The following is a 7,291-nucleotide window of genomic DNA, read 5'->3' on the forward strand; positions in this document are numbered from 1 at the left end:
GGATGGATGGATGGATGGAAGGATGGATGGATGGATGGGTGGATGGATGGATGTGTGGATGGATGGATGGATGGATGGATGGATGTGTGGATGGACGGGTGGGTGGATGGGTGGATGGATGGATGGGTGGATGGGTGGGTGAGTGGATGGGTGGATGGGTGGGTGGTTGGGTGGATGGGTGGATGGATGGATGGATGTGTGGATGGATGGGTGGGTGGATGGGTAGATGGATGCATGGGTGGGTGGGTGGATGGATGGGTGGGTGGATGGATGGATAGATGGATGGATGGATGGGTGAAAGTGAACTCTATCGAGGAAGGAATGATTGAATGGGTGAGTGGGTGACCGGCTGAGTAGGTGAGCAGATACAGGGAATGGGTGAATGGAGGGATGGGTGGATGGTAGGACTGATAGATGAGTGAAGAGGTGGGGAAGGGAGGGGTCTGTGGATGGGTGGACGCTTGGGCAGATGGATGGAGGAAAGACAGGCGGTGTGTGGGTAGCAGGTAGATAGACAAAGTGCAGGCGGGTGGGTGAGTGCGGCGTGTGGGAGTGTGTGGAAGAGAGACGAGGGAGTGAGTGGATGCGTGCATAGAAGAGCGGGCAGGTAGGCGGGGGGCGAGCCTGGGCGGTTTAGTGATGAGCGCTCAGACGGGTGAAGGGATAGGTAAGTGAGTGGATAGTAAAAGAATGGACAGAGAGCTGGATAAATATTTGGGTTAGCTAGAAAAGCAGGCTCATTCATTTAGCAGGAGCCCTGGGTTTAGAAGAGACGATCAGGCCAGCGGACAGAAGAGCAGGTAGTAGAATCCAGACCCAGTCACGCAGGATCATCCAACAGTTCACATTAGGGTACTCTTGCGATACAGTCTTATTTCCATCAGAGCGCTCAGCCCCAGGGTGAAGGAGGGAGGAAGAACCCCAAGCAGGGCTGGACGTACACAGGCGTCTGGAACAGTGCCTGGTAGTTAGCGAGTGCTGTCGGGCGGCTGCAACGAGTGTGGACATCAGGGTTGCTTCTGCCTAGAGAACGCGCACCTGCTAGTGAGTGCCAGGCAGGGCAGGAGCGCTGTCCAGGTGTCATCTCACGGGCCCGCCCTGCGACACGGGTCCTGTCCTTGTCCCCACCTTGCTAGTGACTGTGATTATGATCACCAGATGTGGTAAAAGAGGAACGGGCGGGGCGAAGCCCGGAGTCCAAACTGACAGGGAAAATCCCTGCGGCTGCCGCAGCTTCCTCCGAGCAAGGCCACAGCACAGAGCAGGTGCCACGGCGACATCAGCTCAGGGGTGCAGCACCCTTCGCGGAGCCTCTGCCCCGCCCCTGCCTCGTCCGGCAGTGTTCCTGCCCCGATCTGGGGTGTGGGGGTAATTACCTTGCTCCACATCCAGATATGCCAAAAAGCCCAAGTCAGCCGCCAGTGGGATTATAAATAAATGATGGCTGCTATCAGAGTCCGAGAGAAAAGGAGCTCTGACTTCAACGCTGTGTCCCTTGGCAGCACCTCACAGAGGGAATCTCACTTGCATTTACATGGGTGAATTGGGTGCCAACTTCACTGGGCCTCAAGGAAAAAAATCTCAGTCCCTCTCAGTGGGGGTCCGTCCAGAGGCCTGAGCAGAGATCACGGCCTGCTAGTCAGGTGACCGGGAATGTGGCTGCCCACCTGCTGGCCGGCCACTGTTTCCTCCACAAGCTAGCCGTGTCTTTAAAAAGGTAACTAACACCAGTTTAGCTGACACGGGGCCTGGAAATGGTCTAACATTTGGGGGGACAAGAGAGTTATTTTTGGCTATCCTGGTCACCTTTGTCTTCCTGCCTTTGAATATGATTCTGTGAACACTGATGCCTGGCACGATAGCAGCTATTTTGTGACCATGAAGCACCATGCCTGGAACAAAAAGCCCATGTGTTGAGAAAGGCAGAGGGAAAGACTGGAAGCAATCTGACTCCTTCGTAATGTAGTTGAGCGGCTAAATGAACTTTCCTCCCTTCTCCTCCTGTTTCTGAGAGTTCATTAGCCATTCTTACATGAAATGAGCAATAGAGACCAGCTCCTGCTCTTGCGTACTCTACAGCCTATCAGATATTAAGGGCTAACATGATAAGGCACTTTTTATAAATTCCTCATAATAACCCTGTAAATCAGATCCTATGTTACCACCCCATTTTACAGAGAGAAAATTGAGGCTCAGAGAGGCTAAACCACTCGTCCAAGGTCAAAGTAAGTAAGGCACTGGTCATTTTGACTCCAGAACCCTCTCTCTGTGCCACAGGCCACGCTGCCGTCCTGAGTGGACAAATGGACGAGCATACGGGGCTGTTTGCTGACAGGTGACGGTGCTGTGCGCTGCCTGCATTTCCACAATCCAGGCTGATCCAGATATTCTTTGTCCGACTCTGGAGGTAACTCTGCAGGCACTGGGCGCTGGGAGGGAAGAACTGAAGGAAGCAGAGTATCTGGCACTGACCTTGGGCTCCTGGAGTCACCCACCAGGGACCTGCGGCCGTGAAACCGCCGGGCCGTCCTCACCCTGTGACCCTGAGCCAAACCCCGTCACCTCCGCATGGGCTTCCAGGCACTGCCTCATGTTCCCAGTACTCCTCAGTGCCCAGCAGAGAGAGAAAGCAAACGCCCAGCTGCCGGAGATGAAAGTCCCTGCGAGGCTCTGCGTGGCCGGCTACCGGCACCCAGGTGCTCTGGAACCCATCGAGCTCATTTCTGCCCTGAAGCTCTTCCAGTTTCCCTGCCGGGCTCAGCCTCAGTGGATCAGCCCCTTTGGTTTTGTCTTTTTGAGACAGGGTCTCGCTCTGCAGTTCAGGCTGGCTTTGAGGTCTCTTTGTAGCCCAGGATCACCCCCTTTGGGAAACCTTGCCCGATCCCCTGTCTGACGTTGCTGGTGCCTTGCTTCATCACACTTTGTCACCTCTCTCTGGTTACTTTTCTTCACTGAACTGGTGATGGTTGGAATGCTCTGATCTATTGACTTGTTCATTAACCGGGATCATTAACTTGTTCATTATCAGAATAGAAGTCTCACCGTGCAGGGACTGTTTTATCTACGTGGTAACTCCAGTGTCTGGGGTATTGCGTGGCACATAGTAGGTGCTCACTAATTACTGATTGAAAGAATAGCATTTCCACACTGGAAAACACCTTTGCCTTCCATTAAATTAACTGAGGGCACCTCAGCATCGGCACTGTTGACATTCCCAGCTGGAGCAATCTTTACTGTGGAGGGGGCTGTCAGGCATTGGAGAATGGTTAGCAGCGTCCCTGACCTCTACTCACTAGATGCCAGGAGGTTGTTTCCTCTCTCCCCAGAGTTTTGAAAATCAAAAAAAATATCTGTAGACATTGCTACACATCCCCTGGGTCAAGCAAGCAAACATCAAAATTTCTGCCCCCCTCATTTTGTTTTGTTTTGTTTTGTTTAGTTTTTTTGAGACAGTGTCTCACTACATAGTTCAGGCTGGCCTTGAATTCACTTTGTGGCCCAGGCTGGCCTCAAACTCTCAGCGATGCTCCTGCCTCAGCCTCCCGAGTGCTGGGATTACAGACATGCACCACCATGGTTGCCTCCCTCATTTTGGAGAGCAAATAAATGTTGGCTTTCAGGCTGGTCTTGGTCACTTTCCAGGAACAAACTGCATTCCTCAGGCTTCTTTGGGCAAAAAGGCCCTGGGTGGGAGCTGATGACAGACTGGTGATCAGGGGCAAGGGAAAAGTAACTGTAACTTAGATGAGTGCAGAGCTTTAGAGGTGACAAAGGTAAGTTTGCAACAAGACACCAGGCCTACCACATCCTCAGGGATGCCAGCACTAAAACAGCCATGTGGGCACGGTACAAACACACCATGGGGCATAGCACAGGAAGTCCCATAGATCAGGGCAGGGAGGGCCTGGTTACTTCACGGATGGTTTTCAGAAAGCTAGCTGACTACAGAGAAAGAATAATGCCAGGCCCCCACCAAGTAATACATGTGAGTTATATGTGCATATGTTTAGTTGACTCAGAGCTTAAAGTAAAAGATAAAAATATAAAATTAATAAACAAGGTGGGGGGGACCTCTTGAAACAACACTGTCAAAGCACAAACCATACAGCCAAAACGAATTGCTCTGGACACATTCAAAGACTTTTTCTTCAACAAAGGACATCATGCACAAAGTTAATAAGTAAGTGCTGGAGTAGAAGCGGGTATTTGCAATATCTGAAGTCAAGGTTCTTAAAATCTGGATTATACAAAGGAGTCCTGCGAATCATCTAAGAAATAAAAACAGGAACCCTGACAGAGAAATGGAGGGTGATGTGCGTAGGCAATTTATAGACTTGCTTTGTGCAAACGAGCCTAGGAAGAGAGACTCAGACTTAGTAGCAATCTCATTTAAAACCACTGAGCTGTCACTATGCACCTGTTAGACCAGAGAATTTAGACCCTGGGTAATACCTAATGTTGGCAGAGACTTGGGGTGCAGGGACTCCCAAGCACTGGGGTAAGATGTACCCACAGGCAGACCTTAAGGGAGGCCTGGGTGCCTTAGTTATGTACACCTTTACCCCATGTCCCATCAAGCCCAAGCCTGCAGGAATACTGCTCAAATACCAGGGCTGCTCACCCCAGTCCAGGAGCAGACTTGTGGGGAGATGCTCGTCGGTGTGTTCATTGTGGTGGGGGGAGCTGGAGGGCATCTGAGTGACATGGGGCGGGGGTGGAGTGTGAGGAGGGGACGCAGGTCCTCAGAGACAACGGTGCAGCTACCAGGAGCTGCAGACTGGTGTTCTCATGGTGACACAGATGGAGCTTAGAGAAAAATAAGGAACAGCATGAGATCTGTAACACAAGCCATGTATGTGGGTTGAAACATGCACAGAAAACACGAAACACATGAGCTCAGACCAGTGTTGGAACAGCCCATTGGTTTGGGAGTTGGGCTGGACATTTTCCAGCAAGATACTGCCACCATTTCACCTCTCTGAGCCTCCGGTGTCCGTATCTGTGAGTAATCCCGCGCTAGGAACCCTCGGGGGCTAGTTGTAGTAGGTGCTCAGCAAACATGGCTCACCAGAGTGGAGAAGGAAGGCTCCACTGGCTGTCATTTTAGATGCAGCAGGATGACTGTACCCTGCAGGAATACCTGGGAGTTTCACCATTAGAGAGTCGTTTGTTCCTCTAGTCAGGAATGCTTTTTGCTTTCTGCAACCTCCTATGGACAAGCTCAGATCTCTGGAAGGAGGTCGCCTTCAGCCATCCAGGTTAGCAGAGGGGCCAGCTGAGAGCCACGTCTGACTCCAAGAATGCTGTTGTGAAGCTGGAGAAAAACCGCCTGCTCCCTGTCACTGGCCATGTGCAAACCATCGGATGATGCCGACCCCGTTACCCGGGAAATGAACTGGGTCCGACCACTTCTCCGGCCTCTATGACCACCTCCCTCCACGGGCTGCCATTGGCTCTCCCTGGGCTCCCTGCTCCCAGCCCCGCACCCTGGCCGGCTCCCATCCGCCTCTCTCAGGGTGAAAGCCAAGGTCCTCACCAGGGTCCATGTGAGTGACTTCCTCTGTCCCAGCCACTCTGCTTGGCTCGCTGTTCCCTAAACGCGGCCCACCCCTCTCCTCCCTGGGCATCCACATGCCCTGTTCCCTGCTGCAGGGAGTTCCCCTCCCTCGGACTCTCCAGGGCTGGTCCTTCGTCTTTCCTTCTCTGCTGCTGGCCCACCCTTGTGAAGTGAGGCCCTGGCCAGCCTCTCTCCACCCCACCCGCTTCCTTTATGGCACTCAGTGGAGCCTGGGATTTTCTCTCACTTTTGAAAATTTGCTAAAGTTGCCTATTTTCCTCCATGGGTCTACAAACAGACAGAGGAGAACAGGATGGAATCAGAGCATGGGGTCAGGAGATTAGGATTTAGCCTAATGCAAGGGGAAGTCTTGGGAAGGCCTGAAGCCTGAGGGAGACTCGGGCTATGAACCCAAGTCTACCAAACAAGCAGTAGTTGGTGCTTGTGGCAGGGACCAAGCACGAACTGCAGGAGGCAAAGGCAGAGCGGAGAGAACAGGGAGGGGGTGGCAGGGCAGCGGGACGCTGGTGCCTTGGACAAGGGCCACGGGGAGGGAAGGAAGTGGTGGGACTGAGCAGGTTAGAAAGATACAATAGGCCGGGCCTGGTGGTGCAGGCCTGTAATCCCAGCACTAGGGAGGCTGAGGCAGGAGGATCGTTGCCAGTGAGACCCTGTCTCAAAAAGACCAAAAAAAAGATATAATAACGCTTTTTACAGCGTGGTGGAAACCAAGCACTTCCTTTTAGAAAAGAAGAAAAGAGCCCAGGCGCGCGAGCGTGTGTGTGTGTGGGGGGGGGGAGGGGGCGGCTTACAGAGGCCTTGTCCGCCGGCCAGGTGAAGCGCGGGGTTACTCATTTCAGAGCTCGCTGGATGGCTTCTCTCTCCCCCATTGCACAGGGTGGAAGCCAGTGCCTTCAGGAGCCTGCTACTCGGGAAGCTCTCAAGACCCAGCTGTCCAACTTGACATGAATGAGCCTGTGAGTCACCAGGCTGCAGAAGCGCTCCCTCCTCCTCCCGCTTCCCCTGCCTCGCTGCGTTTCCTCCCAGCGCTCTCACCAACAGCCACCAATCGCATATTGATCTGTTAATGTGCTGACGGCCCCTTTCCCTTACCAGGATCTAGAATTCCGTTCTAGAACTAGATTTGAGAATTTAGAATGCAGAGCTCACGAACACGAGGGCCGTGTCACATCCCCCCCACCCCCAGTCCTCTCCCCTGCTGCAGCAACCCCCCAGGCTTAGCCCTGTCTGACGCGTTCTTTCACTTTCTTGTTGATAGTCCCTCTGTCTGCGGGCAGCTGCACGAGCGCCGGATGTTTGTGTTTGATCCGCAGCTGTATCTCAGATGCCTGTCGTGGAGCCTTGCACACAGCAGGCGCTCACACAGGTAGCGACCGACCCGGCCGGCGGGCTGCACGGGTAGCGGTGCGGGTGGGAGGCAGGATGGCAGCTGCCCTGCCCGCCCGAGCCCCCAGCCGCCCCCGGCCTCCCCGCCAGGCCAGCCCGGGCAGGGAGGAGTTAAGCGGCGCGCGCGCTTCCGACCGGCAGGTGGCGCCGTCCCGCCTCGGTGCCGACTCCCGGCGCTCCGAAGTGCGGGACAGAATCGCAGGGAGTGCGGAGCCGAAGCTCAGCCCCGACTTGTTGATCTCGCCCAGGCAGCTGCCGCCGCCGCCGCCTAGCAAGAGGAGGAGGAGGAGGTGGAGGAGGAGGTGGAGGAGGCGCCGCCCGCCCGCG

General features: G+C 54.2%; 1 long non-coding RNA gene across 1 annotated transcript; it reads left to right on the forward strand.

Moving 5' to 3' along the window:
- Window positions 1–257: 257 nt before the first annotated feature.
- Window positions 258–7,248, forward strand: LOC106149424. Its single transcript, XR_001235609.1, has 4 exons — window positions 258–2,407; window positions 6,455–6,534; window positions 6,837–6,944; window positions 7,213–7,248. It is a non-coding gene; the product is annotated as an uncharacterized LOC106149424 (long non-coding RNA).
- Window positions 7,249–7,291: the final 43 nt, after the last annotated feature.

The sequence above is a fragment of the Chinchilla lanigera genome, unplaced genomic scaffold, assembly GCF_000276665.1.
Source record: "Chinchilla lanigera isolate Chin_1 unplaced genomic scaffold, ChiLan1.0 scaffold00044, whole genome shotgun sequence".
NCBI lineage: Eukaryota > Metazoa > Chordata > Mammalia > Rodentia > Chinchillidae > Chinchilla > Chinchilla lanigera.